This window comes from Mesoplodon mirus (genome assembly GCF_964341445.2).
Source record: "Mesoplodon mirus genome assembly, chromosome: 6".
In the NCBI taxonomy this organism is placed as follows: domain Eukaryota; kingdom Metazoa; phylum Chordata; class Mammalia; order Artiodactyla; family Ziphiidae; genus Mesoplodon; species Mesoplodon mirus.
Window position 1 is genome coordinate 43,941,445 of NC_138982.1, and position 27,021 is coordinate 43,968,465.

A 27,021-nucleotide genomic window follows, 5' to 3' on the forward strand; every position below is an offset into this window, starting at 1 on the left:
CTTCCTCAGAGCAGGGCCTCTTGAGATGCTTATACTTCCCCCACTTTCCACTTGTTCCTCAGATCATTGGAATCAGCCCACACCATTCCAATGAAGTTGCATTTCTAATTGCAAAATCTAAAGACTCCTCTCCAGCACCTACTTCAGTGAGGCCTCCCTGGTTCTTTTTCTTCAAACTCCCTCCCTCTAACAGGCATCCTCCCAGCTTCCCTCCTCCCTCCCCATCCCAGCCTCCTCTGGTGACCAGATTCCTGCCAGCCCTGAAGTGTCCACATCCCCAGGAGTCCAGCCTCAGCCTCACGGTCTCCTCTCACTCTGTACCCCCTTACGCACACCCATGGGCACCTCCCCCAGACTCTAGACCACATTTAAAAACAAAATTTAAACCAGACACCTGTACAGAAACTTTACACCCCACATTTACTCATTTTTTTTAATGTATTAACCACTAACTATGTGTTCAGCATAATTCTTAGTGCTTAAGATGCTTAACCAGATGAAGAACACTACCCTTAGAGCTTTACATTCTAGCAGAGTGAGACACAGAAAACCATAAATGTAATGAGTGAATTATTTAGTATCTGGGAAGATGCTAAGTGCTATAGGAAACAAAGCAGAACAGAGTATGGGAAGAGGAGGACCACAAGTGCTGAGCTGAGGCAGGTTTCCATTTTTAAAAGGGCAGAGTAAGCCTCATTGAGAAATGGACATTTGAGCAAAGAATCAAAGATGGCAAAGGAGTGAGCCCTGCAATCTCTTGGGAAGAGCATTTAAAGCAAGGGTAAGACCCATGCAAAGCCCCAAGGCAGGCATGCACTGTTGTGTATTGACTGGAAGGAAAGGAGCAGGGGAGGGCACAGGGAGAGGGCATCCTAGAGGAACAGAGGCAAAAGGTGAGGACTCTGGGTTTTACTCCAAGTAAAACTGGAAGCCACTGCAAGGGTTTGAGCAGAGGAGCAACCTAATCTGATTCAATGTCGCCAGGATTGCCTGTGGGGATAGGATAGGGGACAAGGGCAGAAGCAGGCAGACCACCAGGCAGATCCCAGTGACAGCTGCCCGTGGCTTGGCTGCAGTGGAGGTGGTGAGAAGTGGATATGATCCAGATGTGCTTCAAAAATCAAGCCCGATGGATTGGACGTGGGCATGAGAGGAAAACAACAAGGATGACTCCAAAGTTTGGGGTCCAAGCAACTGAAGGATGGTGCTGCTTTCAACAGAAGAGAAGAAGATGAGGGAAGAGCAGATTGGGGAAGAGCAGATCAGGAGTTCAGCTCTGGGCATCCTGAGTTTGAGATTAGACTCTCAAGTGGAGTGTAAATAGGCAGCCTGATAGGAAACTACAGAGGTCAGGAGGAAGGTCCAGGCTGGAGGTATAAATGTGGGCGTTATCAGCACTGAGGGCCCTTTGGAGGTTCTTGATCAGCTGGTTGAGTTTTTCTCTACCCAAGCGTATGGGTGGTTTACTCTGGAACAAGAGTCCACAGGTTTAAACTTGACTCTACCGCTTCTCAGCTGTGTGATCTTAACAGGCTACTCGACTGCTCTGATGATGTTTCCTCATCTGTAAAAATGGAGAAAACAGTACCTACCTCTTAGGGTTATAATGAGTGAAAAATGTGGCAATTCATATTAATTACCTTGCACAGGGTAATAAGCATTCAATAGATGTTAGTAATTATAATCCTCTCCCTCAGTCTCTCCATCACTTACTGTCTTTTTTTTTTTTTTTGCTGTACACGGGCCTCTCACTGCTGCGGCCTCTCCCGTTGCGGAGCACATGCTCCGGACGCGCAGGCTCAGCGGCCATGGCTCACGGGCCCAGCCGCTCTGCGGCATGTGGGATTTTCCTGGTCCGGGGCACGAACCCGTGTCCCCTGCATTGGCAGGTGGACTCCCAACCACTGCGCCACCAGGGAAGCCCCATCACTTACTATCTTGCTGAGCTTTTTTCCTTCTTTCTTATCCCCTATTCAACTCATCCTTTACTCAGGGTGCTCCTGGATCACGTGTTCAACCTAGTACCTCAGTGCCCCTAGAACAAGCCCGTAAAGGTATTAAGTCGAACTCTATAGGAAACAAAGTTCTACTATTACTACTCTCAAACATTTCTTAAATCTGTCTCCATCTCTCTTGTCTCATCATTTCTCATGTGAGCTCCCAATAAATTTTACTTAAACCTCAATTATAGCTCAAATAAAATTAAAATATAATTTTAATTTGCTTACATGTCTGGCTTCCCTTAAAACTGTAAGCATTTCAACCACCAAGTAATGATTAGCTCCATAGCCCCAGTGCCTTTGTGTCCAATGCCCAGACCATGGAAATTATCCAATAAACATCAGTTGCACAGATAAAAAAACAATTTTTTTGGCTACCTGCTGGACACTGAAATTAAAATACAGTCATCGCCACCTCCACATAAACTACATTTCCTGCCCTCAAAGAATTGAGAGACAAACTTAGTGCACCTGAGGCAGAAACCAAAATAGCTGAATAAATGTAATGAGATTAATGACAGAGCAAACTATATGATATTGACCATATTTACACAAAGAGCCCCAAGAAAAGATACCATCTTGTCTAGAGTTAGAAATGAAGACAGGTGCTGTTATTGAAATGGCTGGCTATAACCAGAAGGCTTCAAGAAGAAAGATGTGAGCAGGATTTTTGAATAGAAGATTGAGAAGTGAGGCAGACCCCTGGGGGCTTTGTCAGTGGTCAGGGATAGCAGATGAGAAATGGTAGTGTGTAAGGGCGTCCAGCTCAAAGTGGAGCCCAAAGCAGCTGCTGGAAGAAAAAAATGGCAGATAGTCAATCAGAAACGGGAGGGTGGTGAGGACCCTCCATCTTGAGTACTCAAATGTGTAAAACCAAAAATAAGATCTGTTCACAGTTACAGAAAATAAAACTTGAGTTGGAGAAAGCCCTCAAATTCCTTTGCCACTCTTGGATGATTTTTGTTCTTCTAACACAACAGATCTGTACATCAGAAGATACAATCTCTTTGTGTTGGCCGACAGAGATGGGGGCTCAGATGGTCTCCTTATCAAAGTTAATACACACAGGTGCCCTCTGAGCTCAAGCTCAAGGTTGATGAAATGACGCACAGCTCACGCTCCCTTCCTCTCACCCTCTCACTTCATCTTCCCACATGTTTTCACTCCTCGTGAACAAATTCCTGGACCTCAACGTACTTGCCTGCCGCAGAGCCCAACAGTTTGCAGACAAGCGTTCCCCAGCATAGTCGGCCACCATCCTTAGCATTAATGGAGCCTTACCGAGAGTCCCTAGTAACAGAAATCTATCTCTGCCACAATCACCAAAAGATGCCTTGAGGAAGGTCATGGTTGTCCACATGAATAAAGGCTAGGGATGACTGCAAATGTGAATATAAGGATCTGCCATCCCTGTGATATGCTCTGTATATAGCTTTGCTCTCTGTCACCAGTCAGGGTAACCAGTCCCTAAGTTTCCTCGTCAAGAGAAGCAAAACTTTCTATTATTCCAATAAGCCAAAATTATATATACATAATAAGTTTTAACTTGTGAGTCACATAGAGCTAGGTTTGAAGTCCACCTCCACTGCTTACTGGCTCTGTCACCTAGGGCAACTTAGCTGAATTCTTGGGCCTCAGTTTATTCGTCTGTACACAGGGATAGTGTTACCTCTATCATAGGGTTGTGGGGAGAGTTAAATGAGAAAAGAAACACCCAGCACACAATCAGTGTTCAAGGTGGCAGCTATTATTATGGATCTTAGAAACAGAAGTATCCTGGGCAATCATTCATCATTCAGTGGGTTTCCTTCAGCTTTTAGCAGGGTCTTTTTTTTTTTTTTTTTTTTTTTTTTTGCGGTACGCGGGCCTCTCACTGTTGTGGCCTTTCCCGTTGCGGAGCACAGGCTCCGGACGCGCAGGCTCAGCGGCCATGGCTCACGGGCCCAGCCGCTCCGCAGCATATGGGATCTTTCCCGACCGGGGCACGAACACTGCGGACTCTTACCGACTGTTCTTAGCCTGGAAGAAAGCTTATGCTGAGTTTTATCATTAAGGTCGAGGTTGGAAACAGAAGATCAATGGGCCAGGGTAGGGGTCAAGCCTTTCTCCAGGCTCTCATGGGACAACATTCCCTGACTATGAACTGTAATGTATGTGCCTACAGGATGGGCCTTGAGAACTTAAAAACAAAGACAAGACCTGGGAATACTGGGAAGAGACAGAAAGACATCTGCCCGCCAGCAGTCCCTGAGAAACATGAAGTGCTCAGTGCCCTGACGGCAGGACTGTGGGTCTAGAGGCTCAGAAGCTATGGAGGAGACCAGTGCAGGTTGCCCAGGACACAACACAGGAAGCTATGGCCCCAAAATATATACATGCTTTGGCCTCTGCTTTCCCTCCCAGAGTTGGGATCATTTCTGACTTTGCATAGCTCCTAAACTCAACCTCCACTGGAACCTTCACACACCCAAGTCCTCCCCAGCGCAGGCGTGCAGAGGGCAGACACACACCTGGCCCCAGGTCCTTAAAGCACACCCGCTATGTGCTATCACAGATTGCTTGAACAGGAGCAACAGGGATCTTTGAAGTCAGCTCATTCCATCTGCAGATAGTTCTGAGTTTATAGTTTTAGAATGTAGATTCACTGATCCAGAATCTACTTCCCTTGACTTCTACCTTTAAGATCTAGTTCTAAGACTAATGAATTGTTAAAAGATGAAAGTCTTTGCATGATATTTTTTCAATCAGTGCATGTCATAATACTCACAGCTAATATTTATTGTGGGCCAGCGGTGAGTCACACCTTACAGGCAGAAAAGTACCATATAGTGTTTCCTGAATTTGCCAGATCTTAATATCATCCTGGGTACCTATTATATCCACTGCTCCCCAGGCCCCACACAGGCTGAATCAGAGAGCCCCAGGTGACTAAGATCAGGCAAATTGGAGACTGGTGGCCTAGTGGATCAGGTGTGGCAAACCTGGGTCCACTACCTGATTCCATCATTTACTCACTATGTGACCTTGGGCAAGTTATTTAGCCTCTCTGCACTTCAGTCCTCTATCTGTGACTTCAGAATGATAACAGCATCTACCTTTAGGGTATTCAGAGGAATAAATGAAATGCCATAAACCACTTAGCACAAAGCCTGTCAATAGTGTCATCATCACTGATCCTACTGACTCCATAGCAACCCTGTTATTTTTGCTGAGTGCTACAAAGTTTGCAGTTAAAATGGGTGAGACAAGGATTTAAACTCAGATCTGACCATCTCTAAAGTCTAAGTGCCTACACCCAGCAGCAGGGAAAGGAAGAGTTAAATGGGCAAGAGGCCCAGTGACACAGAATGACCAGGTCCTGGGTCCAAATTCACTCTCGGACTCAGCTCGATTGCATCCTCAGGAGCCAACATGAGGCAGGAGCTATGGTCAGCAAGACGACCCCAGCGCCACAGTAAGGAAAGAAAGGTTGCCCTGGACTTCCTCCTGCCTCTGCTTCTGCTCCTCCCCTATATGCCACCCGTCTCCCCTTCCTTTTGGGACCATTCGGAATGCCCACTTTTTCTCCAGGTTTGTACCCAGCTCTTCTGGGAGGCAGGCTGGGGACCGAGTTGAAGAGGCTGGCCTGGGGAGCCGGGCAGGCCATGCTTCGCTCCTCAACTGTCAGGCTTTACGTTATTGCTTCATTCCTCTGGGACCCTCTCTCTCTGCAATGGGGTCCATTTGCAGGAATGCTCGCAGCACACTGCCTGGCTCACCTGTCAATCAGTTAATAGCACCACAGCCTTAGCCTATTGCTTCTCTTTCTCTAAAGTCCCATGACCTTGCATTTCAGTTAAAGTGGGGTCACCTGTGACTCATACTTAAATAGTTTAATTAACGAGCCCTTATTCATTTGTCCATACAAATATGCCCCAAGTACAGGTGATATCGAAATAAATAGGGTCCAGTTGCTACTCCTGAGGCCTTAGAGAAAGGGGAAGACCCATAAACTGATAGGTGGAAAGATCAAGTAAGGCATTAAGAACTAAGAGCTGGGGTGGTGCCGACTCTGCTAGAGGAAGTCAGAAAAGGTAAAGTTCATCCTGGGTTTTGAAGAATGAATATGAGCTTACCAGGCAGAAAGAGGTATGCCCAACAGAAAAAAAAAAAGGGGGGGGGCTTCCCTGGTGGCGCAGTGGTTGAGAGTCCGCCTGCCGATGCAGGGGACGCGGGTTCATGCCCCGGTCTGGGAGGATCCCACATGCCGCGGAGCGGCTGGGCCCGTGAGCCATGGCCGCTGAGCCTGCGCGTCCAGAGCCTGTGCTCCGCAACGGGAGAGGCCACAACAGTGAGAGGCCCGCGTACCGCAAAAAAAAAAAAAAAAACCACAGTGCAAAGGCTCAGTCATGAAAGTGGGCCTGTTTTTTATCTGCTCCAGACATAAGTGTATCTAGTCACAGTTTATCCTGGAAAACAACTAGGACTGATGGAGGTTTTCTAAGCAAGCAACTGATATTGTTGGATTATTTTCTCTACACTCCGAGTTGAGCTCCTGGCACTAAGAAGGAGCTTTGATGGGGCATGAAGAGGAGCCGTTTCAGTTGACGGAGGAGAAGGTGCCAGAGACCATCTCTCCGCAGCCCTGGGCTGGCCTGCAGCCACACCATCTACCCCACCGAACCCTGACCCAACTAATACTAGACGCTAGTCAGGTCTCCACTGGAATACAAGCTCCAGAAGATCTTTACAGAGCGATGGGAAGCCACAAAGATGAGAGACAGAGGAGCTGGGACCAACGATAGGGATAAACCAGAGGAGGTCAGGGAAATATTTTATGTCTGCTGGCTCACGATGTCCCGAAAGTAACATGAGCTTTTTGGCCCAGATGGACCAGGGTTCGAATCCCATCTCTACTCCTTACCACCTGCAGGACCTTGTGTAATTCATCTGACATCTCAGAGGCGGTTTTCTCATCCATTACATGGAGATAACAAGCGCTACCTCAAAGACTTGTTCTGAGGATTAAAACTACATCACTTATTTCAAGTGGCCAGCATATCATCCACTGTAAGATGGATCTCTAAATATTACTTAACTGATTTTAATATTTAATATGACTTAAAGATATACAGACTGCCAACAAACACTTGAAAGAATGCTCAACATCATTCATCATTAGAGAAATGCAAATCAAAACTACAATGAGATATCATCTCACACCAGTCAGAATGGCCATCATCAAAAAATCTAAAAAACAATAAATGCTGCAGAGGGTGTGGAGAAAAGGGAACACTCTTGCACTGCTGGTGGGAATGTGAATTGGTACAGCCACTATGGAGAACAGTATGGAGATTCCTTAAAAAACTAAAAATAGAACTACCATATGACCCAGCAATCCCACTACTGGGCATATACCCTGAGAAAACCGTAATTCAAAAAGAGTCATGTAACACAATGTTCATTGCAGCTCTATTTACAATAGCCAGGAGATGGAAACAACCTAAGTGTCCATCATCGGATGAATGGATAAAGAAGATGTGGCACATATATACAATGGAATATTACTCAGCCATAAAAAGAAACAAAATTGAGCTATTTGTAATGAGGTGGATAGACCTAGAGTCTGTCATACAGAGTGAAGTAAGTCAGAAACAGAAAGACAAATACCGTATGCTAACACATATATATGGAATTTAAGAAAAAAAAATGTCATGAAGAACCTAGGGGTAAGACAGGAATAAAGACACAGACCTACTAGAGAATGGACTTGAGGATATGGGGAGGGGGAAGGGTAAGCTGTGACAAAGCGAGAGAGAGGCATGGACATATATACACTACCAAACGTAAGGTAGATAGCTAGTGGGAAGCAGCCGCATAGCACAGGGAGATCAGCTCAGGGCTTGGTGACCGCCTGGAGGGGTGGGAGGGAGGGAGACGCAAGAGGGAAGAGATATGGGGACATATATATATGTATAACTGATTCACTTTGTTATAAAGCAGAAACTAACACACCATTGTAAAGCAATTATACTCCAATAAAGATATAAGAAAAATATTACTTAGCTGATTTTAAATCAGCTCATTTTTGTCTTATGGGGGAGGAGGATAGCAGACTAAAAGACCTTCAAAAAACCGCAGGTCCCACTGAAGCAGAATGGAATCAGCCCCATGAGACACTCTCTAAGCAGTTATGAATTCCTAGGTGAGACCCTGATCCATCCCTTCCAAGTTTCTCTCTGCCCTTGGTGGCTGTTTGCAATTTCTGTAGGGTAGGATCACATTTCCCACCAGAGCCCCTGGGCCCAGGAGAGCTTGGGGCCTTGCAGCCTAGGGCTTTTCAGAGGGCTCACATGACAACCTGGCAGGGCACAGCCATTCCCGGCCAAGACATTAATAATACATGGCTTTTTCCACAAACTCTGGCAAACATTCTAACGTGAGAAGTGAAAACATTGAGTCCAAATTCTCACTGGGACTGAGGGCCGAGGAGGCCAAAATAACTTGCCTTATCAGGGCTAAGGCATGGGATTGAGTCAGAGCTCTTTACACGGGTGGTGGCCAAAGGAAATGGTTGGTGATAAAAGCTAAGAAATGTAGGGGAAACCGTGTTCCTTGGAGAATAAACTGCCTATGTCACCTATGAGTGATTTCAGTGGAATGTTTCAGTGACCCAGAGGCACAGAGAAAGGAGTCCGTGAGACAAGGCTGAGGAATGAATTCGGCCGCGGACAGTATCTCAGCAACAGCCCCAAACACAGCAGCCACCACTGGCAGCCCAGAGACCCCGAGGCAGGGGACCTTAAGAAGCACAGGTCAATCCCCTGCACAAGCAGGGGGACAAGTAGAGTAAGTTTCAACAGGATTTTTGTCTCCTTGGTACCATATCAGCACCAAACTAGTACCTAGCCTCAAGGCACTCAGTTGTATGAATAACTAAAGAGATACATGGTGGAGGAAGAACACAGGCTCTGGGTCTGGCAGCACCAGTTAGTAACCATGCAAATCTAAGCCAGCCCTGTCCTCTCTGAACCTCAGTCTTCTCATCAGGACAATGGGACAAGTACTTCGAAAGTTCTTATAAGAATAAAATAATGAATGGAAAAGCCCCTACAAGAATGCTTGGTAGGCAGCAGGCACTCTAGAAACAGACTTCTCAGAATTAGCCCTCAGTCCTCCAATATAGATGAGTCCTTGAATAGCAACTGTTGCCAATTCTCATAGTTGAAAGAGGGAGGAGGAGATTGGGAGGAACAATGAAAAGAGAAGGTAAAGCAACTGAAGGTGATAAATCAAAGGAAAGTAAGGAAGACCCCTAAGGTCACCCCTCCCTGTGTAACCTTGGACAAAGTCACGTACTTCTCTGGGTCTCAGAATTCTCTGGTAAGATGGGGGGGCTAGACTTAATCAGTGGTCTTCACATTGTGCTCCAGGAAGCCTAGAGAGTCTGTGGAGACACTGAGGGGCTGTCTTGGGGTGGGGAGAAAGCAGATAGGCAGGCCCCCAGGCAGCTTCAGGAAGCTTCCTATGGAAGGTGTTCTTCTGAAGAAACCATTCCACACCTGGTCCTTAACTTTTTGAAAGCTAATGCTTTCTCCAAAGTCACCGGCATCCTCCCAACTACCGGTTCTCTCCAGGAACCTAGTCCAGGACCCTCACTCTCAGGGTTGTGCAAGCCGGGTTGGCACCCAGTGCCTCCTTAAATTTTGCACCCGAGGCACCTCACTCACCTCACACGAGTACCTGAGTCCCCCGCCCGTCTTCAGTGCCCGTGCTCACTCACCTCCTTCGCATCTGGCACCTCCCTCCCTGGAAATCTCTCGCCACTACCTTCTATGGCGCTGCCTTCCAAAGGGACAGTGTTCCGCTTCTTTCTGGCTTCTCTCCTTCCTCCTGGGCAAGAGGAATGGGACAGGGAGAGAAAAGTACACCAGGCAAGGGGAAAGCATGATGTGGAGGGGGCTTTGGACAGGCTGAACCTGAGCGGTTGGTTGAAGTGCAAAAGGCAGCTGGGTAAGGCAGGTATGGAACCTGGGAGAAGGTGTTGGGACAGAGAGATTTTCTCCCCTACCTGGCAGGATCTTCTCTCTCGCCCACTTCTTTTTTCCTTGCCGCCCTTCCCCTGCTCGCATCAGGTCCACGTCACCTAATATTAGGACGCTCTCGATTGCCTCCTAACCCATGCCCACTTCCCATCTCTCAGCTCACGCGAGATTACTCTCCCAAGCCCCGCTCTGAATAGTCACAGCCCTCCTCCAAGACTTAAAATAGCATCTTCCCTGTTTGCTCCACCAAGTCCAAATTCCTCAGTCTAGCATCCAAGCTCGCACTCCCGCCTTACCACCACGCCTCCAAGCAACACCCCACTGCATGCAGAGGTACCCCTAAGCTGTAGGCCACCTGGTGAGCCGCAACTCCCTGACTTTCCCCGCACTCTTTTCCTCCTTCAGTACACCTCACCGCTCACCCCAAGTCCACCTGTCGAATCTTCGCACTGCAAACAGCACACCCAATCCCCTCTCTTCCCAGATCCTGCATCCAGGCTTGCCAAAGCCTACAGCAGTTTGCAGATGTTGGGAGAGTACACTTCCCTCCTTCTGCTTGGCCAATAATTTCAGTACAATAGCAGGTATTGCAAAAGCAAGGCCCTTGCCTCATCAATTACGAGCCACAGGTAGAAAATAATTACCTGCCCTGCAGCTGCCACAAGTAAACTGTAAGCTGCAGATAGGTTACATTTAACAATATATCTTCAATAGGAAGCTTGTCAGCCGCAGGGAAGCTGCCATCTCCACTTGTTTCCCTCTTTATTGCCTTTTGCACCTAGCTCAGCTGTAGGCTCCAGCAGGCTCTCAGTAAATACTAATTGAATTAATTAATGAGATCATCCTGCTGGGAGCACAGAACTAATTCCATAAAAAATAGTTACGGAGCTATTGCCGTGAAAAATAATCCCTTGCCTTTTCCATTTGAAGATGACCCAACCAATGATGGAAATGTTCTAAAACTGGATTTTGGTAATTGTTGTACAACCCAGTAAATTTACTAAAAATCACTGAATTTACACTTAAAGCAAGTTAATTTCATGGAATATAAATTATACCTCAATAAAGATGGTTTTTTAAAAATCTGTTTGATGAATAACTCTCCCACGGTGGCTCACTGTGTAATAAGTTGACTGAGTCATGAGCACATTCAAAAACAAAGAAACAACAAAAAAGGATGACCCAGCCCTGTAAGGTGTGGCCCTGAGCTTAGTCTCGGTCCCCATGGGATCATCAGCAGCTGTGAATGGTTGGGGATGGGTAACCTCACGGAATAGTCTGGGTTGTTATGGGAGGGAGAGCACTGGGATGGCCAGGCATCAGGTCAGCCTATAGTCAGGACGCAGCTTAAAGTGAGCTGATCCTATAGAACATTCCACATGGGCCTCTGCAGTAGATCAAGGCTAAGGAATCAGACTCCGAGCCAGAATCACTTCCCCGAGGATGCATTCTCCGATCTCAGACTGGTTCACTCACACAGCACCAGAGAATTTCCTTTACAGAAATCCCACAATTCATGAGTTTACACTCAGTTGTGTTATTATTAAATTCATATTTGTCTCTGTCTGTAGACCACGTGCTGCATGAGGTCAAGGACTGTAGCTCTGGTGCTCACAGGGCCTAGTACAGAAGCAAGCACACAGTAGGTGCTCATTCTTAAAGTTGATTGGATACTGAATGAGTGAATGGACACTCATCTTTGACTGAAGTGCAGCAAGGGATACAGACACCCCACTTTCTTTCAGTGCAGCATGGCAGTACAGCTGGGTGTTCATGATTGTTAAGGGCCCCTGTAGAGGAGAGGGAACCAGCATTCTCTAGGGGGGTAACTCACTACACCACCCCTACTTAGCCCTCCCAATCTATCCACTAGGGATTGTTACTGCCTTGTTTACAGGTGAGGAAACTGAGGCTCTGCACCTGGAACCCAGATCTGTCAGGTTGTTGTGGGAATTAAATGAGTAAATATACATAAAGCACTTAGTACCTGGTACATCATAAGTGCTATATAATTCTCATCTACCATTATTATTTCCCCCAGCACATTAAAGCTGCCTCTCCCTCTGTAAGTGAAAAGAAGAGAAAATCGTGAGCACAGGGAGGGCCTGAGGCCATGGCAGCTTCCCTTGGCACCTCAGACCTCCAAATGCTGAGAAAAGTCATCCTGGGTCAGCTCCAGGGGTTTCTCCAGCTCAGCTGCCAGTAAGTACATATGCTGGCACACGGGGACCAGGGAGGGACAGGGTGGAGGAGAACTTAACCCACAGCCCGGTAAAAAATCAACACTTTCAGGTTTTTTGCTCATCTATGGGAAAACAAACAAACAAAAAAACCTCCCCTGGAAAAATACTCAGCTCTATAAAATATCACTTTCCTGGAGCCACCCAGGACAATGAAGAAAGATCCTGTAGCCGGCTAACTGGATCAGAAAACAAGGGAAGCCAGACTTCCAGGGCAGCTCCAGAAATGGTGGGAGGGGGCTATCAGCATTAGGTCCTTTTGCTTCTCACACTTAAAAAGTACAGGCTGGGGTCTAGATTCATACAGCCGACCTGACCTGAGAGCAGAAAGGGTAAGAGTCACACAACTAGCCACTAGAGAAATGGAAACGAAGACCACAATGAGCTACCACTGCACACCTATTAGAACAGCTAAAATTAAAATAGGACACCCCAAATGCTGATGAGGAGATGGAGAAAGTGGATCTTTCCTACATTGCTGGTGGGAACAGAAAACCATACAGTCACTCTAGAAAACAATTTGGCAGTTTCTTAAAAAATTAAAAATACACTTGCCATACACTCAGCAATTGCACTCCCGAGCATTTATCCTGGAAAAATACAGAAAAAATGTTTTGGCTTCTGTTTTTTTGGAAAAATTAAATTTATATGGGCTTCCTCGGTGGCACAGTAATTGGGACTCTGCCAGCCAATGCAGGGGACATGGGTTTGAGCCCTGGTCCAGGAGGATCCCACATGCCGCGGAGCAACTGGGCCCTGTGCACCGCAACTTCTGGGCCTGTGCTCGAGCCCGCGAGCCACAGCTGCTGAAGCCCGCGCACCTAGAGCCTGTGCTCCACAACAAGAGAGGCCAATGCAATGAGAGGCCCGTGCGCTGCCACAAGGAGTGGCCCCTGCTTGCTGCAGCTGGAGAGGGCCTGCACGCAGCAACGAAGATTCAACGCAGCCAAAAATAAATAGATAAAATAAATAAATTTATTTTTAAAAATCAGTTAAAAAATTAAGTTTATGTTCACATAAAAACCTGTACACAATTGTTCATAGCAGCTTTATTTGTTATAGTCAAAAACTAGAAACAACTAAAGTGTTCTTCATTAGGTCAATAGTGAAACTGTGATACATCCATACAATGGAATAACACTCATCAGTAAAAAAGAGCAAATTATTGGTACACTCAACAACCCGGATGGACCTGAAGTGCATCATGATGAGTGAAAACAAGCCAGTCTCAGAAGGTTGCATATCATATGACTCTATTTACAGAACACTCTCAAAATGACAAAATTATAGGGATGAGAAAAGGGAGAAAGGGCCGGGCCAGTGTGATGATGAATGGGTAGCATGAGAGAGACCTTTGTGTGGAGGAATAGTTCTGTACCTTGATTGCCGTGGTGGCTCCACTAATCTAAACATGTGAGAAAATGACACAGAGCTCTACACACAGTTGTACTAACCTCAGATTCCTAGTTTTGATATTGTACTATAATTGTATAAGATGAAACCAGTGGAAGAAACTAAATGAAGGATACACCAGACCTCTCTGTACTATCTTCGCAACTCCCTCTTAATCTATAATTGTTTCCAAATTAAAAGTTAAAAACAAATAAATAAATGAGGTGCACCGCCAGTAAGAGGGCATCTGGGATTCCAGCCCACATCCTTCTACTCCCAAAATCCCAGGGCTCCAATCAAATGACTTACAATTTGGTATGCACCATGACATTCTGTATCTCCGTGCCTTTGCACATACAAACTTCTACCTAGACTGCCCTTCCCCTGCCTAGCTAACTTATAATTTCCTTTAAGACCCAAGTCACATGTATTTGCATCCTGGAAGCTTCCCTGACTTCCCATGCTAAGATTACTGATCTTCTTCTGTACTTCCTGAGCACAGCACTAGTCAACTGAATTGTAATTTTTAGTTTATGTGTTACTGTCTCCCACCACATGGAAGCCACAGAACTGGAAAATATATTTGCAATATATTGCAAATAAAAAAACTTGTCTGTAGAATATATAAAGAACTCTTACAATCTAATCATAAGAAGACAATCCAATTTTTTAAATGAACAAAAGATCTGAACAGACATTTCATCAAGGGAGATATGCAGATGCCAAATAAGCACATGACAAGATGCTCAACATCATTAATCTTCAGAGAGATGCAAATAAAACCATGAGCTATCACTACCCACCTATTAGAATAGCTAAAATTAAAAAGACTGACCACACCAAGTGTTGACAAGGAAGTGGAGCACCTGAAACTCTCATACGCTGCTGGTGGAAGTATAAACTAGTACAACTCCTCTAGAAAAAAGCTTGGCAGCTTCTTAAGAAGCTAAACATACACCTACCATATGACCCAGCCATTCTACTCCTAGGTATTCACCCAAAAAGAATGCATATGCCCCCACAAAAGATTTTTCACAAATGCTTATAGTGGCTTTTTTTCAAACTGAACAACTTTTTATTGAAGTATAGTTGATTTACAATGTTGTATTAGCTTCAGGTGTACAGCAGTGATTCAGTTATATGTATATGTATATATATATATATATGTATATTGTTTTTCAGATTCTTTTCCATTATAGGTTATTACAGGATATTGAATATAGTTCCCTGTGCCATACAGTAGGTCCTTGTTGTTAATCTATTTTATATATAGTAGTTTGTATCTGCTAATCCCAAACTCCTAATTTATCCCTCCCCACGCACTTTCCTCTTTGGTAACCGTAAGTTTGTTTTCTATGCCTGTGAGTCTATTTCTGTTTTGTAAATAAGTTCATTTGTATCATTTTTTTTGGATTCCACATGTAAGTGATATCAAATGATATTTGTCTTTCTCTGCCTGACTTATTTCACTTAGTATGATAATCTCTAGGTCCATCCACGTTGCTGCAAATATATATATATACAGAGAGAGAGAGAGAGAGAGAGAGGCTTTATTTTAACAGCCAAAAATTGGGAACAACCCCAAAACTCTGTCAACAGATGAACGGATAAACAAATCTTGGTATTTCCATATGGTGAGACACTATTCAGCAATAAAGGAATGAACTACTGATGCACAAACACGGATGAATATCAAAATAATTATGCTGAGTGTAAGAAAAGCATATGCTGTATTGTGCTATTTATGTAAAGTTCTAGAAAATGAAAACCAATCTATAGCGATAAAGCAGATTAGTGGTTGCCTAGGGATGGGAGGCAGGACATGGAGGGGGCAGAAGGGAGGGATTAGGTGAAGGAAGAATCTTGGGGGGTTGATGGTTATGCTCATTAACCTGACTTGTGTGGAGAATTTCATAAGTGTACACATATGTCGAAACTCACCAAATTGTATAACTTAAATATATGCAGGTTTTTGTCTCTCAATTATACCTTAATAGAGCTGCATGGGGGGGAAAAAAGGGTATCATTTAATTAGCATCTACTTTATGGGAAGAACATTATAAAAATAATTTTTAATCTTCACTCAAAGTAGGTATTATTCAGCCCATTTTACATATGAGGAAACTGAGTCAGAAAGGCGAAGTAGTCATGCAGCTCCAGTCAAGCCAGGCTCAAACCCAGATCAAACGTCTTCAAAGCTGGGGCACTCTTCTCTGCATTATGATGCCTTCCCACAATAGTGACTTTCCAGCGTGAAGACCCCTGTCCTAAGCAAGGCCTCGAGGAGGAATCTGAAAGAATCACTGGGATCCAGGGGATCTCTGGCATCACTGAGATGACACCCTCTCCCTTCTGGGTTGCCATTGCCACAAATTCCTCTAACAGTCAAGCCCAGCCCATCACAAGTACTGGGCCAGACAGGCTAATGCAGAGAGTGGACTGTACCTCCTCCCCAGAACATTCTTCCCTCTACAGCCAGAGTGGTTTGGTGGGACAGACCCTGACCAGAGATTCAGAACAGACTCCAGCTCCACTTGTGTCACAGACAAGGCCCTTTCCCTTTCTGGGCCCCCCTCCCTCAGATATGAGACGTGAAGGCCAACCAACTAGCTCTCCAAGGAACTCTTTCAGCCCTAATTCATATTCTGGGGGCCCTGCTGAAGTGAGCTTTTCCTCCTTCCGAAGCTGATCATGTGCTACAGACGAAAAGGATTCTAAATTATCTACAAAACTGTACCCTCAGCTCCCCCATAGACCCCAGCTCCACAGACAAACATACCCAGCCCACTTAGCACCTACCCAAATCGCCCCCTCAGCCACTCCACCTCCTCCCCTCGCCCCGACCCCTCTGCAAGGACCTTCCATAGACCCTGACCCACCCTTTGCTGCTTCGTTCCCAGTTTTCAGGGTTCTGGGAACCCTGGGACACACGGAGCAATTTGAGACATAATTTCTCCCTTTCGAATTCTTGCAGGAAAGATTGGAGCTGAGTGGTTACCGGCTAAGGTATGTCATATACAGTCTTGATGTAGGCAGCTCCTCCCCTGTCCCTTGTCACATCCATGTGCCCAAGGCTGGGCCAGAATCTCTTGCCCAAAGAGGCCAGGATATTTGGCTGTGTACACAGTAGGCTTTCAGTAAATATCTATAAAACTGAATTAAATCCCTCTTGCCAGAGGAATAATCTCTTGCTTAAACATGGAGGAAAACCAAACAGATCTAACTCGGTACATTCCCCTGCAAAGAGCACTGAGAGTACAGAGGCCGAGAAGGCCCCCGCTTCTCACTGTCTGAGAGGCCTGGGGCCAGGAGCATCCTCCTCACTGCCTGGGGCATCCCATGAATGAGGTGACTACGCTTCAGCACTCTATGGATGCTCCCTCACTCTGATGCTATGTTACTGCACAGGGAACAGCCACTGGGGTTTGAAAGGAACAGTGAAGCTTTTCATAAAGCTCCAAGCACTTTGAGCTGCAGCTGTTCCCATAGCCTCAGAGATGAAGGGATGTTCCCCAAGGGAAAGGAGCCTGGGGGAACAAGTACTGGGGGGCAAGTACTTACTGTAAAAAACGCTCACGAACTTTGAGAAGCTGCAGAGGGCACAGACAGGCTTAGTTTACGTCTCTGTTACTTTTGAATTGTGAAATCTTGGGCAAGTAAGTCTCTTTCACCTCTGAGACTCAGTTTCTACACCTGCCACATGGGGGTAGAAATATCCACCTTGTTAGGTCATTGCAGAATTAGAGACCAGGGCGCAAGCACAGATCCTGGAACCACCGTGAGATCAATCAACGCCCTTCTCTACCCTTCCTCGTGTATATATACTTTAAAGGTCCTCAGATAACATCTTCTCAACTGGTTTCACTGACCTAGAAAGCCAAGCCTCTGATGAGGAAGAGGACTTAACTCCAAGTGCACTGGAGGGGCACGTCATGAAGTGCACTGGGGCTGGGGCAGCAGACACAGGGGAGGGGCTGAGGAGGGGGACACAGGGCTGGCACCTGGAGAACACCCACATGTCCCCTTGCCAGGGACACGCAAAGGTTCAGTGAGCAAGTGGCCTCAGGAGCAGTGCCCGTCTCACCAGCCCACGTCCCTCCCTCCCCTGGAGCACATACCTTCACCTCAGGCACCCATAACCATGGCTGTGTGAACTGGCTTCTTAAAATGAAAGTGTGGTACCGGGTGGCCCCTATAGTCCTTTCCACTTCTGTAGTTTTACAAACTACACTTCTACACAGTACACTGGTGCTTAACTGATGTCCTGCCTTCTCCCCATAGCCTCTTTCAAGATACTTAAAGGAGGTTGGGAGAAGGAGCCAGAAGGTTCAGAAAGCAGAGGGAGAGGGCAGAGGCTGGGGCTCCATTATGCTAATTTAATTAGCGCTAATCTGCTGACAGCAGGGCCTTGAAGAAAGAGGCTTTTGTTTAAAATTCACATTTGGCAGGAAGTGCCCCTGCTCCTCTAACCCCGCCCCTCCCCACTCCACCCCACCATCAAAGCTGTGAGTCTAAAGGTCTGATTTCAGCCCTGGCTCTCATACCCAGCAGGGCCAGGGCTTCCTTTTCATGCTACTCTTGACTTCTTGATTTTTCCAGGAAGGAAATTTGCCCCAGATGTCGGTCAGTAAATGGAGAGTTTTCATCTGCCCTTATGAAAGGGTGTCAGTAATTCACAGATTACCCAAGAGGCGAGAGCCAAAAAGGGAAGTGCCAGCCAACTTCACTTCATCAATAAACAAAAGGCTTACCAATCAATTAAACCCCCTGCCTCCACAGGCAAGGAAATTCACAATATGAAAAACATTTCATTTTCACTGTCTTATGGGACCTTAACTTACGGGATAATAAGAACAGAACCTCAGTCTTATTCATTTATTCAACTAATGTTTATTGAGCACCTATTGTTCATAGAAGAGAAAGCAAGGGATGCACAGGTGAAGGGACTTGTCCCATGCCTATTTTCTGGAGAGTTTTCATCATAAATGGGTGTTGAATTTTTTCAAAAGCTTTTTCTGCATCTATTGAGATTATCATATGGTTTTTACCCTTCAGTTTGTTAGTATGGTGTATCACATTGATTGATTTGTGTATACTGAAGAATCCTTGCATTCCTGGGATAAATCCCATTTGATCATGGTGTATGATCCTTTTAATGTCCTGTTGGATTCTGTTTGCTAGTATTCTGTTGAGGATTTTTGCATCTATGTTCACCAGTGATATTGGCCTGTGGTTTTCTTTTTTGGTGATGTCTTTGTCTGGTTTTGGCATCAGGGTGATGGTGGCCTCGCAGAATGAGTTTGGGAGTGTTCCTCCCTCTGCTATATTTTGGAAGAGTTTGAGAAGGATAGGTGTTAGCTCTTCTCTAAATGCTTGATAGAATTCGCCTGTGAAGCCATCTGGTCCTGGGCTTTTGTTTGTTGGAAGATTTTTAATCACAGTTTCAATTTCAGTGCTTGTGATTGGTCTGTTTCTATTTCTTCCTGGTTCAGTCTTGGCAGGTTGTGCTTTTCTAAGAATGTGTCCATTTCTTCCAGGTTGTCCATTTTATTGTCATAGAGCTGCTTGTAGTAAACTCTCATGATCTTTTGTATTTCTGCAGTGTCAGTTGTTACTTCTCCTTTTTCATTTCTAATTCTATTGATCTGAGTCTTCTCCCTTTTTTTCTTGATAAGTCTGGCTAATGGTTTATCAATTTTGTTTGTCTTCTCAAAGAACCAGCTTGTAGTTTTATTGATATTAGGTATTGTTTCCTTCATTTCTTTTTCATTTATTTCTGATCTGATCTTTATGATCTCTTTCCTTCTGCTAACTTTGGGGGGTTTTTTGTTCTCCTTTGTCTAATTGCTTTAGGTGTAAGGTTAGGTCGTTTTTTTGAGATGTTTCTTGTTTCTTGAGGTAGGACTCTATTGCTGTAAACTTCCCTCTAGAACTGCTTTTGCTGCATCCCATAGGTTTTGGGTCATCGTGTTTTCATTGTCATTTGTTTCTAGGTATTTTCTGATTTCCTCTTTGATTTCTTCAGTGAGCTCTTGGTTATTTAGTAGTGTATTGTTTAGCCTACATGTGTATCTTTTACATTTTTTTCCCTGTAATTGATATCTAGCCTCATACCGTTATGGTCAGAAAAGGTACTTCATACAATTTCAGTTTTCTTAAATTTACCAAGGCTTGATGTGAGACCCAAGATATGATCTATCCTGGAGAATAGAGCACTTGAGAAGAAAGTGTATTGTGTTGTTTTTGGATGGAATGTCCTATAAATATCAATTAAGTCCATCTTCTTTAATGTGTCATTTAAAGCTTGTGTTTCCTTATTTATCTTCATTTTGGATGATCTGTCCATTGGTGAAAGTGGGGTGTTAAAGTCCCCCACTATGACTGTGTTACTGTCGATTTCCCCTTTTATGGCTGTTAGCATTTGCCTTATGTATTGAGGTGCTCCTATGTTGGGTGCATAAATATTTACAATTGTTATATCTTCTTCTTGGATCGATCCCTTGATCATTATGTAGTGTCCTTCTTTGTCTCTTATAATAGTCTTTATTTTAAAGTCTATTTTGTCTGATATAAGAATTGCTACCCCAGCTTTCTTTTGATTTATATTTGCATGGAATATCTTTTTCCATCCCCTCACTTTCAGTCTGTATGTGTCCCTAGGTCTGAAGTGGGTCTCTTGTAGACAGCATATATACGGGTCTTGTTTTTGTATCCATTCAGTCTATGTCTTTTGGTTGGAGCATTTAATCCATTTACATTTAAGGTAATTGTCAATATGTATGTTACTATTACCATTTTCTCAATTGTTTTGGGTTTGTTCTTGTAGGTGTTTACCTTCTCTTCTGTTTCCTGCCTAGAGAAGTTCCTTCAGTATTTGTTGTAAAGCTGGTTTAGTGGTGCTGAATTCTCTTAACTTTTGCTTGTCTGTAAAGATTTTAATTTCTCTGTCGAATCTGAATGAGATCCTTGCTGGGTAGAGTAATCTTGGTTGTAGGTTTTTCCCTTTCATCACTTTAAATACATCCTGCCACTCCCTTCTGGCCTGCAGAGTTTCTGCTGAAAGATCACCTGTTAACCTTATAGGGATTCCCTTGTATGTTATTTGCTGCTTTTCCCTTGCTGCTTTTAATATTTTTTTCCTTGTATTTAATTTTTGATAGTTTGATTAATATGTGTCTTTGTGTGTTTCTCCTTGGGTTTATCCTGTATGAGACTCTCTGTGCATCCTGAATTTGATTGACTATTTCCTTTCCCATGTTAGGGAAGTTTTCAACTATACTCTCTTCAAATATTTTCTCAGACCCTTTCTTTTTCTCTGCTTCTTCTGGGACCCCTATAATTAGAATGTTTTTTCTTTATTCTGCTCTGCAGTAGTTATTTCCACTATTTTATCTTCCAGGTCACTTATCCATTCTTCTGCCTCAGTTATTCTGCTATTGATTCCATCCCGAGAATTTTTAATTCCATTTATTGTGTTGTTCATCATTGTTTGTTTGCTCTTTATTTCTTCTAGGTCCTTGTTAAACATTTCTTGTATTTTCTCCATTCTATTTCCAAGATTTTGGATTTACTCTCCAAAATACTGTCATTACTCTGAATTCTTTTTCAGGTAGACTGCCTATTTCCTCTTCACTTGTTTGGTTTGGTGGGTTTTTACTTTGCTCCTTCATCTGCTGTGTATTTCTCTGTCTTCTCATTTTGTTTAACTTACTGTGATTGGGCTCTTCTTTCCACAGGCTGCAGGTTTGTAGTTCCCATTGGTTTTGGTATCTGCCCCCAGTGGGTGAGGTTGGTTCAGTGGGTTGTGTAGGCTTCCTGGTGAAGGGGACTGGTGCCTGTGTTCTGGTGGATGGGGCTGGATCTTGTCTTTCTGGTGGGCAGGGCTGTGTCCAGTGGTGTGTTTTGGGGTGTCTGTAAACTTAGTATGATTTTGGGCAGCCTCTCTCTTAATGAGTGGGGTTGTGTCCCTGTCTTCCTAGTTGATTGGCATGTGTCTAGCACTGGGGCTTGCTGGCCATCAGGTGGAGCTGGGTCTTAGTATTGAGATGGAGATCTCTGGGAGAGCTCTTGCTGATTGATATTACGTGGGGCTGGGATGTCTCTGGTGGTCCAATGACCTGAACTCGGCTCTCCCACATCAGAGGCTCAGGCCTGACACCAGGCTGGAGTACCAAGACCCTGTCAGCCACATGGCTCTTTTGGGAAGTCTGAGGTCTTCTGCCAGCGTTCAGTAGGTGTTCTGTAGGATTTGTTCCATATGTTGATGTAGTTTTGATGTATTTGTGGGGAGGAAGGTGATCTCCACATCTTACTCCTCTGCCATCTCTCTCTGGGCTTCTATATTCCCTCAGGGATGCGGCTCTGGAGGGTGTGGGTCACTTCTTCCATGAGTCTGCTGTGGAGAAGCTTGAGGGTGCCCAGCATCTCTTGAAGATGCAAAACCAGCACAGTGGCTGTGCCCTCTTCCAGGACATGCAAAAGCCGTCCCAAGATGAACTGGGCAAAACCCTGGACGTTAAGGAGCCTTCCACGGCCATGGAATAGAACCTGAGCCAGGCCCTTGAAGACCTGCATGCCCTGTATCCTCTATTTTATTTATTTATTTTTGGCTGTGTTGGGTCTTCATTGCTGCATGCAGGGTTTCTCTAGTTGCTGCAAGCTGAGGCTACTCTTCGTTGCAGTGCATGTGCTTCTCATTGCGGTGGCTTCTCTTGTTGCAGAGCACGGGCTCTAGGTGTGCAGGCTTCAGTAGTTGTGGTTCACAGGCTCTAGACTGTAGGCTCAGTAGTTGTGACACATGCGCTTAGTTGCTCCGCGGCATGTGGGATCTTCCCGGACCAGGGATCAAACCTGTGTCCCCTGCATTGGCAGGTGGATTCTTAACCACTGTGCCAGCAGGGATGTCCCTTAAAGTCATTTTTTAGTGAGCTTAATGGAATGTTTTCCAATAACCTCCCCACGTAATTTCTGTCACTCTGTCTTCCTTGGGTAGGAGAGAGAGAAAGAGAGAGAGTGTGTGTGTGTGTTTCCTGAAAGTTTGACTTCCCTTGCAGAACAGAGCAGCTGCACCAACGTTAAGCATTCCCCTGAATCTGGTGCAGTCTTACCTGGAGGATAAATTCATTCCCTTTGGAGTTCAAATTTCACCAGCAATTGAAAAAATACAACATCCTGTTAAGATTCCAAAAGACCTGCTCTGAAAAATCAAAACCTCTTCAGCCACCAAATGACCTTGCCTCCGATTGGGCTGAGATGGAAGCTGATGGTTTGAACCAGAAACAACTGCCCCTTCTTTCCTGAGCCTGAGAAAAGGAGGTTTTCACCACCCCACAACAGGAGCCATTCTGCCCTCTCTGTCCCCAAGCTGGGATTCGAGTGCTCTTACCTCAGCGCTGGGACAGAGGCCTTGCCCCAGGGCTCGGGCAGGTTCAAGTGGGCCAGTTCATTTCAGCTGCAGTCCAGGACTTCACTGCTTCTCTCTAAGCTGCTCTTTGCAGATCTCTACACAGTTCACTCTACCGTGCCTGCAGGAAGTTAAAAAAAAAAACAAAGCCAAGTTGGCAGCTAAGCATCAGAGGCACATATGTTAATACACGCAGGAGGGTAAACACCCTCGCTCCTCCCACCCCTGGTCACTCTGGCCACTTCAGAACCCCTTCCAGAACTACAGCCTCCTTCCCAGGGCTCAACCTGGCCATCTGTTCACCCAGACCTACCCCTTCTGGGGCTGAGCAATTTCAGAGTGAGCTGCAGATGAAGCAAAGCAAACTCTACTACAATCACTTAATCCTTGTGCTACTTGCTATTATTGGTAAGAAAAGCAAGGGTGAGAAAGCAACAGTTCTGGCCCTGAGTCTTGTGCTTATCTAAGGCTTGTGGACAACTGATGTCCATTAACAAATGCATGCAATTTGGTCCCCCTTTGACCTGTAGTATTTTGTTTATAATGTTACAAATGTGAACTCAATTCCGAATTTATTGGAGGAAGATTTTTAACTGAACCTAAATTGTCAACCTGTGTATTATTGTGGTTGGCTGGGTGGATAGCGTTTGTTTTTAAAGTAACTGTTGCTTTTTCTTAGTGCCAAAGAAATGTATGTTTAATCTAAAAATTTTAGAAAATATAATTGTCAAAAGAAGGAAAAAGTCACCCACTCTTCTCCACCCAAGATGACTACAGATAACACACCATTCCTGGTTTTTGGTTTTTGGTTTTTAACATTTATTTATTTATTTGGCTGTGCTGGGCCTTAGTTGCAGCACGCAGGGATCTTCACTGCACATGTGGGGATCTAATTCCCTGACCAGGGATCAAACCCTGGCCCCCTGCATTGGGAGCACGGAGTCTTAGCCACTGGACCACCAGGGAAGTCCCCCCCTTCCTGGTTTTATTTTGTTATCTAGATTTTTTACAAAGATCCAATAAAGCTAGACATGGTTTAGTAGTCTTCTGCAGCATCATTTGATTAGCTGTAGTATATGTCCCTGTGCCCAAAGGCTGGACAATTAAGTCATCTTCAACTTTTTTTGCATATTACAAATAGTACTTAAAACTAAATCTCTGGGGGAAATCCATGGTTATTTCCTTAAGAATCAGTCTTAGAAATCAAATTGCAGGGTCAAAGAGTTTCCAAATTTCTCAGGCTTTTGAACAGTCTTGGCAGGCTGTCTCCAGGACTACTATACCATATAAACTCCCAGCAGTGGAAAACTCTGCCATTCCTCTAATGCTCCTCTCCTGCAGTCCCTCCCTCACACACATTCTTGCTCACCATGTGTAACGTTTCTAGTGGAAATGAGTTAGAGTTCTGGGAGTCTGCGTTTTCATACTTCATGCTCACACTCAGCTCAGCCCAAGGTTAAGACAAGATCTATGATGAGAAAATGAGTTCCCCTAATCAAGTTTTGGTGGGGGGGATGCATAAGTAAGAATTGGTAAAGAGGGAAAAAGTGAGAAATCCACTAAGGAAGAGAGAAGGAGTGGTAATAAGCAAGGATGGTGTCCAGGAGAAAGAGACCCTGAGATGCTAAGAGAAACAAGAGCCATCCCATGAGACCACAGATGCTAATGGGAGCTGACATCAGATGAAACTAAAGGTTAAGTGAGCCATTTGAGGGGTTGCAAATGTTAAGATTTCACAAACATTCAGGGCAGAATAGAGCAAACAACAAAGGCATCAGGTGAGATGGAAAAATAAAAAGTCACTTGTGGCATCTGGGCACTTTGCTGCTGTCTATAATTAATGCCAACAAAACACCAGGAGCCAGAGTCACTGTGGGGAAAGTGGGCCAGGCCAGGAAGAGGTCTCTACCTGCAAACACAGCTGAGCTGGTGGCCACCTGGGAGCCTGCCAGTAAAGAGCCTTCCCCACGGAAAAGGAGCAAAGTGCCCCTGGGATGGGGGGACTATGGGGCTGGTGACCCACCTGCCTCGTTAACACAAAGCAGGTCCCCACTCTCCATCTCTCTCTAGCCAGCCTCTGCCTTTTTCTCTAGGCCAAACCTTCAGTAAGAAATGGATAATTCACTGAGTAATTTCTCTAAACAGACTGAATGGATTTCTGTGGCCCTGTGACCCAGGCAAAGACCCTGGGGACCCAAGTCTCATATTCCTTCCCAGCTGGCCACCCTCCCCCTGCACCACTCCACCCCATGTACCATGCACTCCAGCCACAGCAATCTGCAGACTAATAAGGAAATGCAGGGTCTCATTAGTGTTTTTTAAATCCTTTGGAAGATGGCTTGTAGACCTCCAATATTACTCAAATAGGCAAGTCATTCTACCTGCCTACCCTGCTGCTACCCAACCCACTCATACACCTGGGCTTCTGCTTATGGACAAAGGGTGGAATTCTGACCTAAAAGCAACTCAGTGTACAATGGAGAAAAGAGAGTCTCTTCAGTAAGTGGTGTTGGGAAAGCTGGACAGACACACATAAATCAATGAAATTAGAACACTTCCTCACACCATACACAAAAATAAACTCAAAATGTCTTAAAGACTTAAATATAAGACATGACAGCATAAAACTCCTAGAAGAGAACATAGGCAAAACATTCTGTGACATAAATGATAGCAATGTTTCCTTAGGTCAGTCTCCCAAGGCAATAGAAATAAAAGCAAAAATAAACAAATGGGACCTAATCAAACTTATAAGCTTTTGCACAGCAAAGGCAACCATAAACAAAAGGAAAAGACAACCTATGGACTGGGTGAAAATATTTGCAAATGATATGACCAACAAAGGCTTAATTTCCAGAATACATAAACAGCTCATACAACTCAATAACAACAACAAGAACAAAAACTAAAACCCAATCAAAAAATGGGCAGAAGATTTAAATAGACATTCTCCAAAGAAGATATACTGATGGCCAACTGGTATATGAAAAGATGCTCAACATTGCTAATTATTAAAGAGATGCAAATCAAAACTACAATGAGGTGTCACCTCACACCGGTCAGAATGGCCATCATCAAAAAGTCTACAAATAATAAATACTGGAATGGAATATTACTCAGCCATAAAAAGAAACAAAATTGAGCTATTTGTAATGAGGTGGATAGACCTAGAATCTGTCATACAGAGTGAAGTAAGTCAGAAAGAGAAAGACAAATACCGTATGCTAACACATATATATGGAATTTAAGAAAAAAAAAATGTCATGAAGAACCTAGGGGTAAAACAGGAATAAAGACACAGACCTACTTCAGAATGGACTTGAGGATATGGGGAGGGGGAAGGGTAAGCTGTGAAAAAGCGAGAGAGAGGCATGGACATATATACACTACAAAACATAAGGTAGATAGCTAGTGGGAAGCAGCCGCATAGCACAGGGAGATCAGATCGGTGCTTTGTGTCTGACTGGAGTGGTGGGATAGGGAGGGTGGGAGGGAGGGAGACGCAAGAGGGAAGGGATATGGGAACAGATGTATATGTATAACTGATTCACTTTGTTATAAAGCAGAAACTAACACACCATTGTGAAGCAATTATACTCCAATAAAGTTGTAAAATAAATAAATAAATAATAAATAAATAAATACTGGAGAGGGTGTGGAGAAAAGGGAACCCTCCTACGCTGTTGGTGGGAATGTTACTGAGTCCAGGCTCATACTGCTCACCACATGACAGGCCAATAAATCACGAGTTGAGTTGCTGGGGCAAGATAATGACTTTATTCGGAAAGCCAGCTAACCGAGAAGATGGTGGACTCGTGTCCCAAAGAACCATCTTGCCTGAGTTAGAATTCAGGCTTCTTTTATACTAAAAGGGGAGAGAATGAAGTCAAGCATTTCCTGGTCCCAGTCAGCCTCCAGAGGGCATGTGTTCATTTCTTCCTTCCTGCAGTCATTCACAGGTG

At 44.7% G+C, this 27,021-nt stretch overlaps 1 protein-coding gene across 5 annotated transcripts in view; it reads right to left on the minus strand.

Moving 5' to 3' along the window:
• The window catches only part of ST6GAL1 (ST6 beta-galactoside alpha-2,6-sialyltransferase 1), a 198,348-nt gene that overhangs the window by 146,320 nt on the left and 25,007 nt on the right, over nucleotides 1-27,021 (minus strand). For all 5 annotated transcript variants that reach the window (XM_082624434.1, XM_082624433.1, XM_082624429.1 and 2 more), the window contains one exon: nucleotides 23,042-23,180. The gene's annotated coding sequence lies outside the window, so the exon portion shown is untranslated. The remainder of the gene's footprint in view (nucleotides 1-23,041; nucleotides 23,181-27,021) is intronic.